The 19070-nt window shown below is 43.2% G+C and overlaps 1 protein-coding gene across 8 annotated transcripts in view; it reads right to left on the bottom strand.

Moving 5' to 3' along the window:
• Positions 1–19070, bottom strand: part of LOC131131733 (alpha-1,3-mannosyl-glycoprotein 4-beta-N-acetylglucosaminyltransferase C-like) — a 127458-nt gene that overhangs the window by 61309 nt on the left and 47079 nt on the right. For 5 of the 8 annotated variants that reach the window (XM_058076705.1, XM_058076702.1, XM_058076703.1 and 2 more), the window contains one exon: positions 13173–13247. The exons of the other annotated variants lie outside the window; for them this stretch is intronic. The gene's annotated coding sequence lies outside the window, so the exon portion shown is untranslated. The remainder of the gene's footprint in view (positions 1–13172; positions 13248–19070) is intronic. 8 annotated transcript variants of the gene reach the window in all.

The raw sequence follows: 19070 nt of genomic DNA on the forward strand, positions 1-19070 counted from the left end.
TCAGGTTCATGACAATGAGGGCGGAGTTATCCCTCACTGTCGGAAGCCGCACTCTTGGGGAGTCGCTCCGTGTTATCAGCCATCATCAAAGGCGCTGTCGGGAACGCATGGAAGTGGGCGGGTCGGAGACGACAGACACATCGGAATGAGAGGGGCCTATTAATTCTTCACGAGCCACCACACGGCTTGCTTTTCCCCAAGACTCCTCTGGGTTCTTTTAAGGACCATAAAAACTGCTCTAGGGAGCGCTTTCCTCCGTCTTCACGCACATATCATTCATAATGCAGACAGGTGCGCTCGGGAACAACACCGTCATAGAAAAAGGTCCAGCCTCTCACATGTTTGTTTCTGCTTTCTTTCCTATTGATTTTGAATATTTGACACAAGGTGGCAACAGCAGCTGAGGATAAAGGAGTTAATTGCATACACGAACCACACAAATTCTCAGGTGACTTTGAGGCGGTTATTTCCGAAGCCCGGCACAAAGGCTGCAGCTTATTCTTTATTGGCCCGCGGCATATTCCAAACACAAAATGAAACACAATTACAAACTATTTGCCTTGTCAGCTATATAACACAAACCCAAGTAAATACATTTAACCTTTTAAATCATGGGCTTGAGAGGCTTTTTAGAAAAAGACCTATCCAAAACGAATGTTTTGCTTGTCGCTAGTTATATCGAGCTGGCTCACACTGATATAACTTCACTTTGATGTACTGCATAAATGATTAAACAATTACTAGATGGAGATAGCAACCACATTGCCTTGTTGATTGTGACTTGTATTTTAAAATTGTTCGCTACAAGGGGAATCTACATTGTAGTGGCTATTTGTCCTTCAAAAATAAACTTAACTTGAACTATAATCAAAAGGCCACTGATGCACCACGGGTTGTGTTTTACACAGGCAATTGTCATTGTCAATTGTCATTGTCCATACAATCTTGTTCCATTTCTTTGTATTTCTTTTTGCAAGCAAACAAAAAAGGCATTGTCTCCTGTTGCCTCTCTTGCTTTGGTACAAAAACCATAGGCCCACCCCGGTGCATCCTGGTACTGTGAGCACTGCCTACTTAAATAGATTGCAGGTGCCCAGGGTGTTATCCAATGAAATAAACCCACAAATTAACTACTAATTAACCCCAACAAAATATAATAAATAAATAAATAACAAAAAATATTATCAAGTAATCCAAACAAAAAATAAATCAACAGATATTAGAAACCTAGGAACACACTACTAAATTGCTCCTACATACATTACTAAACTGACCGAGAGAATGCCATGTTTGTTTCCGACTAACGCGCTACCGATTCAGCCACGGCAGGTGGTTATCACCGCTGTATGCTCCGTTTCTCAGGAGCTCCGAGCTAATCATTCATGTAATGCAACACATCATAGTAAAATCTGTTTGCTGTGAATTCTAGCCACCGTAGTCCACCAATAATTGACATGGTGAGATATGTTTATTGTATTCATCATAAAGTATGGATGGTGAGGAAGTGAGCTACATAGATTTAAACAACATGGCCATATGTGGAATCTAAGCTTGGCAATGTTGAGGCTCGACATGAAATCCTAAGCTGGCAGGCACTTCTCAAGGTAAGGTACAATATGTGAGCAGGGGTCGGTGAACAACAAGTCGGTCCAGAAAGGCAAAGATACCAAAACTGCGGGTGGTAGAAGGGGTCGAAAAACAGGCAAAACTTAGGAATGCTAGGATGTGACATGGAAGTACAACAAACCTGCAACTAATAGGAGGAACCAGATGGTATTAATAGGAAGCAGGTAATCGCAGGTGATGAGAAACACCTGTGCAGAATCAAGCAGGAGAAGAGAGCTCCAGGATGAAGGAGGGGAAGTAGGTGACTGGCATGACAGTCCATCTATTTATTTACTATCACTCTATATTTGGTTTAAGCACACTGTTACTAAATGACTATTATTATTGTATTTACAAGGAGTTAATATTTGCAGCCCATCAATCATGTATGTGTGTATTTCTTGCAGGAGATGCTGAAGTCACCACACAGCAAATAAGTACCATTCAAAAGCGACAATCTTCGTATGGAAAAGTCAAATATAACAAAATGCACTTCTGGACTTTCTCAGAAAACAATCAGAGAGAGAACATCAACGCCAGGAGGAGAGCGACGCCAAAACACAGAGAAGATGGGAGGGGTAAAAAATCCAAACTAAGCTCCTATAGATAAGCACAGTGTGGGACTGTTAAAACAACCCAGCATACATTTGCACAAGTAAGCACATTTTTACACAAAATGAACAATTTCGAGAACAGTGCAGGGAGAGGCTCTTAGGATGTGATCACCATTGTTGAAATCCTAAAGAATATTGTTTTGTTCATATTAATTTGGTCCATCAAGGGCAGGGATGGGCAAACTGCGGCCCGCATCAGACAAGTGTCCTAAACAGGCCTGCTAGGCGTTTCTAAATTCCATCCATCCATTTTCTATGCCACTGTCCTCACCAGGGACGCGGGGGTATCCCAGCCTATCCCAGGTGACTTTGGGCAAGAGGTGGGGTGCACCCTGGACTGGTCACAAGCCAATTCACGGCACATATAGATGATCATTCACATTAACATTCATACCTATGGAGCTTTTAGCTGCCATTCTTCCGGTTGTGGAGGCATAATATTTGTATATTGATTAAAGAGCCAAGTTAAAGAGCAATTCAGTTACCGAACCTGGTCTATTTTGACCTACTGTACATCGCTCGGGTTTTTGGCATGTGATTAATTAAAAAATCTTGAAGAAGATCAAATAAAATGTCCAATTTTTTTTATATGCAACCCTTGTGGAAACAGTTTAACCAGGGATGATTTTTGCATGAAGCTGCACGGCGGCCGTATGGTTAGCGTGCAGACCTCACAGCTAGGAGACCAGGGTTCAATTCCACCCTCGGCCATCTCGGTGTGGAGTTTGCATGTTCTCCCCGTGCATGCGTGGGTTTTGTCTAGGTACTCCGGTTTCCTCCCACATTCCAAAAACATGCTAGGTTAATTGGTGACTCCAAATTGTCCATAGTTATGAATGTGAGTGTGAATGGTTGTTTGTCTATATGTGCACTGTGATTGGCTGGCAACCATTCCAGGGTGTACCCCGCCTCTCGCCCGAAGACAGCTGGGATAGTCTCCAGCACCCCCCACGACCCTCGTGAGGAAAAGCGGTAGAAAATGAATGGATGAATGAGGATTATTGCATGTCACAGTAAGACTTGGTGAATTCCGGTTTGTAACATTTCATATATCTACTGCATGTTTCATAACAGCTACAGCAAACATGGAGACCTCACTCAGATGCAAAAGTCTCAGATCTTTGGAAAAAACTCAAGTGGTCAGTGATCAAGCAAAAGTGCTTGGGAAAAGTTAGAAAGAGAAAAACTTGGAATTTAGCGTAGGTGATTGTTTTCGTGCTGGTAAAAAAGAAGTTGTTAAATGTGCAAAATGAAGCCGCCACTTGCTGCCTGACTAATGCGAAAGAAGCCTCTTGCAAAATGGATTCTCTCACACAATCAGGGCCTGAGAGCAAGCAAAGCATGGGATTATATGAAGCTTCAATTTTCTTCATTACTCCTGCGTGGAGTGGGAAGGCCAGCTACTTGAAAACAAAGCCAAATGTTTGTGAGGCTCTAAGAAAAAAAAACAACAACAACATACATTTAAATGCTGCATGGGAGCCTTAATTGGTGATTTCATGCTTATCAAGGGGTGGGCTGCTTCGTTACAATTTAGGAGGCTCCTTACACATCTTTCATTTCATTCTCGCTCCCCCTCATTGCACTTGCAACTAATTGCAATGAACGTAAATCCCTAACCCCCCACCAATGTGTCCAACGTGTTACAATTAGCAACTTTCTCACTTATTATTTTATGCTCGTTATGTGCATTTTTGATTTTTAAAAGGCATTAAGTGGAATAGCAGGCAAATTATAAGAGCTACCCCGGTACACACAAATTCAGTTCAATTGCTTTTATTATTGTAATTCCTGTTTCTGACTGCATTTCCTGCTTTTTTTCTTTTTCTTTTTTTCATTCTTTTACATGCAGTCAATGTTCCGGTTTCTGAAACATTCGGAATAACCCGTTCACATGCCTGAGTAAACAGGGTTATTCCTGTATACATGCATGTAAACCATCGGGATATCCCGATCAAAACAGTGACGCATGGAGAACGTCATCATGCGATTTCCGCTTCATTTCCGCTTCTTCTTATTGTATACAAAAACATCAACAACTCCTGCAAGTTGCCAAGGCGTCTATCAACCATCTATAGAGGACATAAACCTTTCTCTGCCTTTCACCACGTTCCTCCTTGCTGTTGAAGTTTTGCATGCCGCCATGTTTTCAAATTCAATACTTCCAAGATTCCTTTCAACTGGAACATGCGCAGAACACAAATCAATATTCCTTTTGATGGGGATATCCTAATAGGTATATACATGACCCAATATTCACATTAGAAAAGGAGTAACCCAGGGGTAATATTTGGGTTTTTAAAAACGGATTATGAGCATTTTTGGGTTTCTGAAAGGGGTTATTGGTGATTACATGGCCATGCGAAACCAGGTTATTGCTAATATTCCTGTTATGATAAGGTTATTTGACTGCAAATAATGCTAGCTCGTATCTTTTTCCCAAAACTCAATGTCCGAGATCCAAAGGCAGAACACAAATACAACACAAACACCCTAAAGCTTGGACAATTTGAAATATTTCAAGGAAAATATGTGTCAAAAGTCACCCAAAAATGTGGTGGTGGTCATCGTGCATTGTGGAATCTATTATGCAAATGAATCTGCAAATGAAATACACAATTACAATAAATTAATATGAATGTTAATGTCTATAAGCAAAATGTGAGTAAAGTTTTTATTGTTGATACTGCAAAACTATGCAGTGGTTAACTTCAGTAACAGTACAACAGACAACTGTACAACAGTACAGTATTCTGTTGTTCCAATTTACGCAAAAAATATGTAAAATTGGCTGAAGGTTTTGACTATTTTTAACCACAATATTATAGAATATATATATACACAGCATATAATATTGACCCATTTCTGTTGTGAATGAGGCCGTACAGTGCAGCACTGACATGGAATGTAGGAGAGATGAATGTCCTATATTTGCCGAGTGAATTCATAGTGTTCACGCACCTGATTGTCATGGAAGCAGCTGCTGTGACAATGCTGTGGATTCTCGCTACCTGATTTCTGCAGCACAGTGGGGAGGTGGAGGCTGAATGGTTCTAATTGTCAAATATATTTATTGGGAGGGAAGCCTTCAAAACTGCAGCCTCAACACAAATGGTTTTAAAAGGGAACTGAACACATATTTTCTCCCTTTTTTGTGCATTTAACATGAGGAAACGAGTTAATATGAGCTAGCTAACAACGAATGGGACATAGTACCTATTTTAAAGCCTGTTTAAAGCATGTTATAATGCACTGGAAAGGGAAATAAATATGTGTTTATGTTTCACACAAGGATTGTGAATGATGGGCAAAATGAAAAAAAAAAGTGCAGTTCCCCTTTAACTTCAGTGTGTTAAATGAGAAGAGCCTGCCTAGGACTGATGGCTTCTTGTCTGCAGACTGACAAGCCACATGACACCTCAGTGGCCATGTTGCCTTGTTCAGTAGAGCCAAGCTGGCGTGACCATTGTTGGGGTGTTGGGGGGGGTCAGAGGAAGCAGCTATGGCCCGCTGCGGACCACTGGTGCTGAACAGACATACTGCTGAGCTTAACACATCCATGAGTTGAAAAAAATAATACCTATAAAAGGTCTATATAAGTGATGATGTATTTGCGTCTTAGCTTGAAATTGTGTGTGTGTATATGTATATATATGACTATATATTAGGGGTGGCGCCGAACCATAATACAGTATGCAGAATGGCTTTCATGTTTTCGGGAACAATGAAAACATATCAGAAAGCTGTGTTTCTTCGTGAGACCGCTCACAAGAGTCAATCACCTTTAGGTGTTAAGAGGGCCCAGGCACGGTACGATTGGCCTAGTGTGAGTACGTTTTTCTATAAAGATTCCTAATGAAGGACACGGTCTACACCATCTTATGATGTGAAAACAAACCAATGTGGGAATAAGAAATGAAGGCAGCCAACCAAGAAGGCATCATATTGTTCCGCCTCCTCAGTGGCTCCGAATTAACATACATATTTGTTCTGCTCATGCACGCAATCAGCTGTCATCTTGAGCCGAGCACGTCATTAACATATCTGTGCAGCGGCGAGAAAAAACACATAACATCTCCACCTCCAACAAGTTTGCAGAAACATTAATGAAAGCGTGGCCGCCGAGGGATGCCGTTACATCTTACCCAGAGTGAGCACTGGTGTCTTGCTTGAAAATCTCAAATGGCTGCGATAAGACGCTACGGCTGGAGGACAGAAGGGCCAGTCCCTAAACATGGAAGATAATTGTCTCCTCCTCACGAGGAGAGAGGGGTGTATCTCCATGACCCCAGCAGGGTAGCACCGGCCCTTCTGAGATGTCACGCTGCCTTGTCGTAATTACTTTTGCTGATAGAGGTGAGAGAGGACGATGGAGGTGGACGCCACTTGGGCCTCCCCCCCGCACTTGCCATATGCAGCTTTTAATGTCACTGTAATCTCTAAAGGTTAGTGCTGTATATCTCCTCAATGAGCTGAATCAGTGATTTGGAAACAGCTTTGACATTAAGGCTGCTTTCTTACTAGCACCTTTTACTCTCCTTTTCATTGTTGCGCTCGTTTGTTTTCCCTCTTGGTTTCCTTTTATTTGTGACCCGACTTCAATTGACTGCGATATTTCAATTTGAACCAAAATGCCAAGGAGGTGCCGCGCTTTCTTGTAGCATCCAGACAAAACTAGCATGTCTTAGGTTTTGTTTGACCACACATTGTAGAGGGTGAAGCGCCGAAGTGTCGAATTTGGGAGAAAACTTTATTTTTCTTGCAAACATTAACTTGCACTCTTTGCTACGTGAGACTTGAAAGCCCCGTCTCTCAACCACAACAAGAAGCGGAAAAAGCCCTTTAGTCTAGCGGTCTTCAGGCGGTCCTCATGTTTACTTGTTTCTCTTCATTCTTTGTTCTCCCAAATGACAGTACATACATACAAATACAAATGCATGTTATGTATGTTCGGTGAGTGACCACCGTCCACGAAAGGATCGGAATTTGTATGCATAATGAGGACCTCCTAAATCAGACTCAGAACTAACGGTCCAACTCCAAGGTGTTTCCAGATAAACGCTGATTCGAGGCTCGATTACAGAGTCCAAAATAGACATCTTTATGGGAGCTTCAATTAGTCGGATTTTTTTTACTGTACTTAGTAGTTACATGATCAATATGTTGTTTTGCCTCACTCGCCAGTTGAAATGAAGCGTGCCAGAGTTTGTTTGGATCCGAGCGGTCGATTTGGTCCACATTGGGTTTGATTATTGTGTTCACACCTGACCAAACAAAGCACATCAAGTGGTACAACAAATTAGTTCCATGAAAAGTAAAGACAAAACGTTTCTGGAGGTGGGGGCAATTCAAAGGGGACAAACATGTTTGTATAGGAGATTAAACATTATATAGTATGAAAAATGCCTTTGTTGTTCTGATGGTTTTTGTTATCTCCCAAAGGTTCTGCTTGGATTGTGTTTCAGTGGTTCTGGTGACAGTCCCGCAAGTTCTGGATCCTGCCTGGAGCCGGGCCGTCGTACTCCTCGGAGGCGTTTTCTCTTGATCACATGACAGCTCTACATTACGCATTCAGTCTGCCCTCCCTCGACACCGCAGCACAATCTTACTGTCAGTCCGCCAACAGCGTTGGATGTCGACATCCCGCGAGGTCTCTTCTCTTGTCGGACTGGGAGAGATATGCACCTCAGTATGCGGCGGAGACGGCCAAAATCACTTTCTAGTGCACTGATGTTGCAAATTAAAGCTAGAAGAAACATTTCTCTTCTTGGCTCAGTGCCTTCACTTGTGATTTGGAAAGAAATGTACAACGTAGAACCTGGAGAAAATGGTATTTTTTTAAGTCTGGCATCCAAAGTGCAACTGACAGCCATTGTCCACCCACAGTTCTTTTTTTATTGGACCATTGCATATTATAAAAATAATAATTCATTATTAATAAGATATATAGTAATCCCTTGCCGCTTTACGCTTCGGATTTCATAGCTTCACTCTATTATGTCTTTTCTAAATGCCAACATGTGAGACTATATCTATCTATCTATATCTATATCAGATAGTACACCACTATCTGTATCTGTTCGCCCATCTAAATTACAGTATCTGTATTCGTAATATATTGTGTATATATTTGTATATATTATAATTATTCCATATACGGTATATGAGCTGTGTGAAGTTGGTGATTCATGCAATAATGTGTCAGCCTTGTTGACTGTATTTTTCTGAAAAGCAACGTGTTCAGTACTACAAGCAGTTTGCCAACTGACTTTACGTATATCACCAGACAAGCAACCTGGAACAATCAGACAAAAAACACTGTTGGTGACTGATGCACGATCTTGCCTGCTGTCTTGTTAAAAGCACTGTGTATTTTATGAAATACGTTTACGATTGTAAGGTGCATACTGCAACGTATTGAGAGGGGTGTAATATTTTAGCCATATTTTAGTAATATTTTAGCCATACATGCAGGATGCATGATGCCGCACAGGAGCCGGCATCAACCATGTTAAGTTTCTTGCTGTAACACATGTGAAACAAATAAACATCCCCAAAATGCTATATTGGGATAATACATGTCAGGATCCCCACATATCCCTCCTGCACCCCCCCCCCCCCGCCCCTCCCCTTCCAGATCCCTCACTCCCCATACCCTTGCCTACATTTCATTCCTTTAGGGCAGCAGCACCCTGTTGTAATACACTGATGATCATTCTTTACCGTATCCCTTAAAGGCGGAAACATCACCAGACAACCATATAGTTCAATATTTCAGTAGAATTGTCTGTCCTTCACACCTAGGAGCTAGGAGACCCGAGTTCAATCCCACCCTTTGTGTGGAGTTTGCATGTTCTCCCCATGAATGCGTGGATTTTCTCCGGGTACTCCGGTTTCCTCCCACATTCCAAAAACATGCTAGGTTAATTGGCGACTCCAAATTGTCCATAGGTATGAATGTGAGTGTGAATGGTTGTTTGTCTATAGTTGCCCTGTGATTGGCTGGCGACCAGTCCAGGGTGTACCCCGCCTCTCGCCCGAAGACAGCTGGGATAGGCTCCAGCAACCCCTGCGACCTTTGTGAGGATAAGCTGTAATGAAAATGAATGAATGAATGTTTCTCTTTCTGACCACCTGTTTTTCATGCACTTTGTGCAGTGGAATTCATCATCATCATGCCTGGCCCTGCTGCGTTTGCTGCCCAGCCGTCCCTCCACTGCCTTCTGAATATGTTGATGTTGCTATTTACGACCAGTTCAGGGTGTACACCGCCTCTCGCTAGAAAAAAGCTGGGATAGACTGAAACCAAGCGTTCAGAGACATTCCAAACTTCTTTCACGGTACACTTGAAAATCGTTTAACATGAGAATACAACATTTATAGATCAGAAAACTAGAAAAGGCACAGTAGATCCCCTTTAAGCAAGTTGCAGCTTACGTGCAGGAAGTGCAGGTCTAAGATTGAAGTGCAAAGTTACAATGCCATCGACTCAACAGAGCTGTATCCATTCAGTTCAGACAGAACATTGTAATGTGAACAAGAGTGAGGGCGAGCAGATCTTTGTTTTTTGCAAACATTGGGTGTGTATTTACATCAGTGATTGACATAATGTGCATATTTTGGAGTTGGAAGAAGGAATAATGGTGTAACATATGAATATGAGTCGTTTGTAGCTGTGATGTCTCGTCAGCCTGGACAAATATGGAGGATTTCTTTCTGAAAAGGTAACATGATGAGCGTGCTCTCCTCCAATAAGACAGGCTTTGACCTTCTCGCTGAAGCTCTGCGCTAACCACAGCAGTGAAAATCCGACAGGATGATTGCCAATTTGCAGTTGGCAAAGTGGCATCGGCCCTTGGAGTCCCAGGCCCACGACAAACATAAACAGTCAGCGAGCCGCACTTTGCTACTCTCCGTGGAGAGCAAAGCACACAAGGTGGAAGCCTGCCTGCCGCGCTCATAATGCCGCTTTTCTATTCCTGCTGGATACGGAGCTAATAAGTACTTGAGCGCCCCTAGGAAGAACAGCTGGCTGTGTTTTTACAACGCCGCCGCTCCGTCAATCCACGCCGCTCCTCATTCATCAGCAGCTGTTAGCCACGCATCCTCGACCTAATTGCTCCTCACTCTCGGGCAAGCGTGCAGCATTTTTCACCAGCACTTATCTTAGCCAGATTAATGCTTTGTGCAAACATGGAGGTCACTTCTTCTTCTGAACACGTGCACAGCGCAGCGAGTTATATTGCAATCACTCATCCACAGTTACACTTGACAAAAGAATGTAAAGAATAAATTGATTTAATTAATTTGCCCCTAGGCCTGCACGGTGTTCGAGTGGTTAACGCGCAGACCTCACAGCTAGGAGACACAGGTTCAATTCCACCCTCGGCCATCTCTGTGTGGAGTTTGCATGTTCTCCCCGTGCATGCGTGGGTTTTCTCCGGGTACTCCGGTTTCCTCCCACATTCCAAAAACATGCTAGGTTAATTGGTGACTCCAAATTGTCCATAGGTATGAATGTGAGTGTGAATGGTTGTTTGTCTATATGTGCCCTGTGATTGGCTGGCGACCAGTCTAGTGTGTACCCCGCCTTACGCCCAAAGACAGCTGGGATAGGCTCCAGCACCCCCCGCGACCCTCGTGAGGAAGAAGCGGTAGAAAATGAATGAATTAATAATTTGCTTCTATACCACACATTGTACAGAGAGCAGGTAATACATTGTAAACATGACCATGCAGATACAGAAATGACATGTTGTCATGAGACAATGCAGTTTGTTTCATAAAGGAACAACGTATAAGTATGTCATTAAAATACGAGGTGTCCTCCTAATATAATCGTTGGGGGGGGGGGGGGGGGGGGGGCGGTTGTATTGACTGTTTAGCCCACCTGAAACTATTTCTCTAGGTCTCCCAAGTGTTGACCAGATTGCAAGTCGTTTCAAACTTAAGCACAGCACCTTGACGGGCGCCATGTTTCCTCATGGAGAGGAACAGCTGTTTGTATCAATCTTTAATGAAGAACGTGGAGAATCACCTCTGTCCTTGATTTAAGCTCAAGCGCAAGTCTCAAGAATGTTAACAGCCTCGTTGACTGGAGTGTGCCACTTAACAACGGTTAAGAGTAAAAAAAAATGGCGAGCGTGGCAGCATGAACACGTCACGGCGCTACTCCACTTTAAATGCTCTAAAAAGTGAAATAACGTTTGTCAAGTTCTCTTTGCATGAGAGGGAATTGGAATTCATTGAAAGCCATAAAGTTCAGCCTTCGCTCTAACAAGCTTTTTGGATGATTCACACTATCACACACACTCAGACCCTATAATCAGTCTTATTAACGGCATCAAACACTGAAGGAAGGATGACAGCCGCGGTCCAAAAGAAGACTCAAAGAGCTTGTCGGAAAAGCCAATAGTGGCAATGACGTCCGCACATTCACTCCTGAAATAGTTGAGTTTCCCCTCGGCTTACAGCTTTGGGTTGGTGTGTGTGTATACTTATGTGCATGTGTGTGTGTGTGTGTGTGGGGGGGGTTACAAATACAGCAGATCCCTGAATATGTGTGATTTAACATTCACTTTCCCCATATTTGTTTTTGTGGGATAACCCATTAATGGTTTTTCTCTTTGAAAATAGGCAGATTTTTCACATAAAACACACTTCCTTCACCTTAAATCAGTAATCATTTATCAATTTGTGATAATAAAACATGAGGCATTTTAAAACATAACACAGCATACATGTAACAACATGATGGTGTAGTATAATATCGTGGCAGCCAATCACAGGGCACATATAGACAAACAACCATTCACACTCACATTCATACCTATGGACAATTTGGAGTCTCCAATTAACCTAGCATGTTTTTGGAATGTGGGAGGAAACCGGAGTACCCGGAGAAAACCCACGCACGCATGGGGAGAACATGAAAAAACTCCACACAGAGATGGCCGAGGGTGGAATCAAACTCGGGTCTCCTAGCTGTGTGGCCTGCGCGCTACCCACTCTATATTTTACTGAATAATAATTACAAAATTTATTGCAAATGTTGATGTGAAATCACAGGAGAAGGTCAACGTCAAGCTGGCGGAAGGGTCGTAATCCCCATGAATAGCGGGGCTCAGATATATGAACAAAAACATGCAAACATGCGTGCACGACGCATAGCCAACTGTGACGGGATCGCTTAACTGCAGTTACATTTGGGGTGCACACGTGCAGCGTATACCAGGCTTGGGGAGGCGGTGCATGCTCACACACACACACAGTGAACATTTATAAATGTGTCCATGTAGACACCAACCTGCTGCCATGGTAATAGGTCATGCAAACTTTCAACTATTACAAACACTTCTCTTAATGCCACCCGTTATTTATTTAGGAGCTCCTCAGGGTTTTGCAGCTCAACAAACTAGTTTGCATGTGCTGTTTTTGTTCAAGCAATTCCGTGTTGTTTGTGGACAAAAAGCGCTCACCGGAAGAAGCTCAGTGTAAACAGCGAGTTGCCCCGCACACCAGAAACAAAGAGGGCTGTCAATATGGCCGCAGGTTTGCAATTGTTCTGCTTGGCGACCACCGCTTGCACACACACACGCACACAGACACACACACACACAGAGTGAGAAAAGCAATAATGTCACCAAAGTGCAACTGTTGCCGGTCAATATTTTCTCTGGCAGATAAAGCCTGTGGGCAGGAACATTCCAGCAGCGAGCCAACACAAACACACTTTTGCAGTTTCAATCTGTCACAGTGTGTGAATTCGGCGCCAGCAGGGAAACAAACTTAGATCTACAAACGCTCGTCTCGCCACTTTGCTCTCCCTTGCCGATAGATCGTCTAAATATCCGCTTTCGGCCCAAAGATCAGAATGGCATCATCATTTTGCAGCCAAAAATGTGAGTCACAGAGGAGAAAAACCCTTCCTCAGCTTCAGAGTTGAACACTTACCCAAGTATCAGGCGTGGTTGCAGACAGCTGCCTTCAGGTGAACTCGGACCGAGAGCAGGAAGTTGTCAGCGGCCCCTGAGAAGCGATATGATGAAGAACAGCCGTTTTATTTTCTGCATGCTGGGGGAGAAGATGGGAGAGACTCTGACATTTTTCAGTAGAAGTATCTAGAGATGCTCCCATCATGGTTTCATGCTGTCGATGGTGTGAAATTGTCCAATACACGCAGTGATCACATAGATTAAATGTATATTTTTAGATGTAAAAATCCGATAGGGCTAGGGCTGGTATAGCAATATTTTTAAAATATCAATATTTACTTCGCACGGCGGTCTGGTGGTTAGTGCGCAGACCTCACAGCTAGGAGACCAGGGTTCGGTCCCCGCCCTCGGCCATCTCTGTGTGGAGTTTGCATGTTCTCCCCGTGCATGCGTGGGTTTTCTCCGGGTACTCCGGTTTCCTCCCACATTCCAAAAACATGCTAGGTTAATTGGCCACTCCAAATTGTCCATAGGTATGAATGCGAGTGTGAATGGTTGTTTGTCTATATGTGCCCTGTGATTGGCTGGCGACCAGTCCAGGGTGTACCCCGCCTCTCGCCCGAAGACAGCTGGGATAGGCTCCAGCACCCCCCGCGACCCTCGTGAGGAAAAAGCGGTAGAAAATGAATGAATGAATGAATGAATGAATATTTACTTCAGGGCCGCACGGTGGTCATGTGGTTAGCGCGCAGGCCACACAGCGACGACAGTGTCTCTGTGTGGAGTTTGCATGTTCTCCCCGTGCATCCGTGGGTTTTCTCTGGGTACTCCGGTTTTATCTCACATTCCGAAAAACATGCTAGGTTAATTGGTGACTCCAAATTGTCCATAGGTATGAATGTGAGTGTGAATGGTTGTTTGTCTATATGTGCCCTGTGATTTGCTGGCAACCAGTCCAGGGTGTACCCCACTTCTCCCCCAAAGACAGCTGGGATAGGCTCCAGCACCCTGGCCACCCTGGTGAGGATAAGCAGTAGAAAATGAATGAATGAATATTTACTTCAAGCACAATATTCCATATGGTTGATATTGATATAGACTGGATTTGCATTCCAGTTTGCGGGTAAAATGTCCGGCTATATATTGTATATCAATATTCAAGCATGCACGCTGGTGAGTCCTGTGCTGTATGCTATGAAAGGGGAACTATGGAATTTAGACAAAAACATATTTGACTGACTTTTTCAAACTCACAATTTAGAGGATCAGCTGTTTTTTTCAAAGAGAATTAAAGAGCTGAACTCTGAACTACTTTGATATCCCCAAATTTCCACCACATTCGATACCCAATCCAAAATGTGTGAGACTCATACAATTCACTCTGGATGTGGATTGCCTGTGCAAGGTTTCTTGCCCATTGGAGATTGTTTTCCCCGATTGTGGTTCTTTGTTGCCTCCTGTGAGCCACACGGGAGCTACATTAGCCGCCCTTCGACTGATGATCACATTGCGAGCCTTGATTACTCACGACACCTTGACAAATATTCGCCTCCCAACGGAAGAAATTTTTCATGGGATGTTTTGCAGGGTGCAAAACTTACCGTACATCACTCTCACAATGACAGATAAGTCCCATACGGTAGACATGCGTGTTTTGGGTTTATGTGAGAAAAGTGGGCAGGAGAGGGTTACGAGGCTGGATGCTGCAGTGGGGACAGAGGTGATCGATGGATGTGATCGGCATTATAATGCAAGCATCGACATATGCCAATACCTCATGTGATTATTTAGTTTGATGTGTAACTGTTTGACTGCCTTGTGTACAGTCATCCATTGTTTATTGACGTTAATTGCTTCTAGACCCGACCATGGTCAGCACATTTCCACAAAGTAGGATTCCTATCTTTAAAAATTGAATATTTTCCTAGATAGGCCATATAAAACATGTTCACAAGTTCGAAATATGTTTTTTAACATTATTAGAAGCCTCTAGACATGAAATGACACCCCTATAGTCACCTTTACATTTGCATTACCTAATATAGTATAGACATAAAAAGACAAAGTAAGCAATTTAAGACATAAATAAATTGGTTGCAGTGCAGGTGGAGAAGACAAGAAGTGATGTTGGGGGTTCAGAGTTGAGTTTTAGCCTGCCGTATGTTATGACCATGACAGAAGCTCGTCTGTTGTCTGTTGTGAGATAATTCAAAACGTGCAATAACAGCCTGTTGTTCTGAATGCCTTATACATTATTTTAACTCATTAAGCCAGTTATGTTTGAAAATGCTATATTCATTCATTCATGCTGGAGCCTATCCCAGCTGTCTTCGGGCGAGAGGCGGGGTGCACCCTGGACTGGTCGCCAGCCAATCACAGGGCACATATAGACAAACAACCATTCACACTCACATTCATACCTATGGACAATTTGGAGTAGCCAATTAACCTAGCATGTTTTTGGAATGTGGGAGGAAACCGGAGTACCCGGAGAACACCCACGCATGCACGGGGAGAACATGCAAACTCCACACAGAGATGGCCGAGGGTGGAATTGAACCTTGGTCTCATAGCTGTGAGGTCTGCGCGCTAACTACTCGTCCGCCGTGCCGCCTGAAAATGCTACATTTAATGAAAAAATACCTCAAATGTGCTTAGTTATGTATATATATATTTTTTGCCAACTCCGACGGGAAGGCGTGGCATCATCACCATAACAGATAGGACTCCCCCTACCGCGCCATTATTACCATCAGCCACTGGCAGATGAGACCACACAGCGATGGATAATAGGCTTTCCTTTCCTGCGGTGCTATCGCTGCCACACAGACGTGCCTTCCATTACCATAACATTCGGGCCGTAATAAGCCAGGAGAGGCTTCACGTGGCGACCACGACTGTGCGAGGGTAGGTCAGTCGTGTCAGACTGTTTGCTAGCGCGGTGCTAATTGCAAGGAAATCAGGACGCCGCAGCAGTGCTTCCCTTGTTTTTTTCTTGGCCAATCTCTGCTTGGGCCACGTGATATTTTTAGCACAAGGTAATGAAACAAAACCTCCTTGGTGCTTGTCGTTGACTGCTTCAAAACATACTTGGCACCCTTTTTGGTCCTAGAAATGGTACAAAGAGTTACTTAAAAGTCAAATAAGTAACTTTTTGGGGTAAATTAGTACAGATGGTACCTTTGGACTGCACCTCAAGGTCAATGTCTTGTCAATGGCGTGGTGCTTTTCAGGATTCAGGACTTTGAACCTCACAAATAGTTACTTGGCGACCGAAGATGAATCTCTACCAATGGACTCGAACTGTAGGTGTGTGTACACAGCTTGTAGCAGCTGTAGGATGGATTCTCAATAAAATCCACTTCAGTCACTTCATGTTTTTTTTTTCATGAATTGTCGTTATTCTACAGGATTTCATGGCCTTTTCTTCTTGCCAAGAACCATTCACTATCACGGTAGCTTCGATGTTGTATGACAAAGGCCAGACTTTGCTCTCATTATTTGCTAAAACAATCCAGGACACAGGAAGGACACACGCCATCTGTCCTCTAAAGACAAAAGGTTAGATCATCTCAGGTGAGGCCTAGATAAAGATGCTTGTGTGAACCACAGTGAACCTTCAATCTTCTGAAAAACCCTCCTTAACCTTCTTAAACAACCTCCTTAAACAGACGTTCCACATGGTTAACAGCAATTGCTTAGAAAAGGGGCCGCACGTGGTTAGCACGGTAGGGTCTGTTGCAATACTATTGTATATACTATGTTGTATATACTATATTGTAATGTAAAGGTTCTGCGTTTACAGAGGGAATGGTTTAACAGCAACACATAACACAAAGTGAGCCGGGCCCACTTTTGTTCCCACTTCTGAAGTTTAACCCTGACCATCCGCTTTTTAAAGTGAAATTTGTAACGTACCAGAATTAAATAGGAGCCAGTGTCCAGCAGTCAATCACCTTTTGTCATTCTCAGTGACAATTACACATTCATACATATGAGCAGACATGTATGAATATGCACATCAACAGAAGTACACACCTCCATATGCGCACTCACAGCACATGGGTGCTTCTCTACACAATCTACCGTCTTATCCTTGATGTCCTTGTGCTATTGGTATGCTATTATTACAGTAATAATGATGTCAAGCAGCGAGATTTTAATTATTGCAACTGTATGGCTGTAATTGTGTTTACAATCACGGTTCATGTCTTCATTGTTACTATTGCCACTGGTAAGTTGGACTGTTTCAATTCAGTGATATCATCTCCATTGTGACCCCTAGCCAACATTAACTGATACAGTCCTGTTTGTCACTGTTGTTGTTATGGGAATTGTTGTTGCTGCTGTTTTTGTCTCTCTCTCTAGACTGTCCCGACCCCCACCCCAGTTTCTCTTCTTCTTCTTGTCTGTGTTTGTTCTTGCTCCGGTCCGGCTGCTCCAAATTTTCATAACAAAAACACCAAATAACGGCAAATAAAATTTCATAGTACAGGGAAGTTGTAGCTTACACCTTTCCTGGCAGAGCAAATCTGTTTAGCAATACTATCTGCCCCAATGGCTGGACGAGACATGCAATGTTCTCCCCGTGCATGCGTGGGTTTTCTCCGTTCATTCACACATTCCAAAAACATGCTAGGTTAATTGGTGACTCCAAATTGTCCATAGGTATGAATGTGAGTGTGAATGGTTGTTTGTCTATATGTGCCCTGTGATTGGCTGGCGACCAGTCCAGGGTGTACCCCATCTCTCGCCCAAAGATTGCTGGGATAGGCTCCAGCACCCCCGCGACCTTTGTGAGGATAAGTGGTAGAAAATGAATGAATGAATAATGTATTTGGTTTTCATGCAGTTTTGTTTTCGGCTGACATTTAGGAATGGATTAATGACAGAAACCCAAGTTCCACTGTACCAAACTGCCTACTCTAACATAAATGTACATCATTGGGACATTTAGGGGTACAATGTGGGTGGTTCTACTTCTGTAAACTGTTTTACTTTTACTTGTTTGACCTTTGTGGATCAGGAAAAGGCACAAATGATCCTTTTGGGATTTAGATTGTACCATGAGGAAAAGAAAACGACTGTACCACTATTTCCGGCATTGGAGAGAGGCAAATGAAATATGTTAAGTATTGTAGTCTAACAGGAGAAAGGCGCAGATGTTGCCATTGTTCGCCTCATTCAGCAACCTCCTAAAACTTCCCTCATTATTGCCATCATTAGCGGCGCCATCGATACGGCGGGCAGCTGCCAGCAGACCTGATGTATGCGCCACGCTTAGACTAAACACCAATTAATTATCTGCTAGGCAATTATGCAGCATCTTTTTTTTCTAATTTAGTCATAACACCAAGACAGTCCCTCTCTTCCTCGGCATGCTTTCTGGACCGGAACTCACTTGTGATGGCAGAAATGATGGGGGCAGGTGTTCTGGACCGTTCCGCCTCGCAATGTGCGGGCATGAGTCATGATGCTGCGGTGTCAGCCTCTTTTGTTTGACTCCTAATTGGAGTAATTTATTGTGCTAACAGGATGAGCAGCTGTGGCTTTGCAGCTTCACCACAGTGACATCCAGACGCCTCGAAGAAAAGGACGTGACTTGATAAAAAAAAAAAATCACTGGAAAAACACAACAATGGAGTAAAAAACACAAACATGTTTTCTCCTTGCTTTTGACGACAGATGACGTTCAAGCCCAGCAAAATGGAGTGAAAACTCTAATAACACTACATAATGAGCACCAACTGCTCATAACTATATTGCAAAATAATTTAAAAAATGTTAAAGACTTTGGGCACCCTGCTCTCACCAATCAGGTCAACGGTGACCGGCGACAGTAGTCCTCAAGGAATATGGTGAGCTACAGTGAAAGAAATCAGGTCGCCATGACGTCCCTTTAGGGCCAAACTCCCTA

This window comes from Doryrhamphus excisus, chromosome 6 (genome assembly GCF_030265055.1).
Source record: "Doryrhamphus excisus isolate RoL2022-K1 chromosome 6, RoL_Dexc_1.0, whole genome shotgun sequence".
NCBI lineage: Eukaryota > Metazoa > Chordata > Actinopteri > Syngnathiformes > Syngnathidae > Doryrhamphus > Doryrhamphus excisus.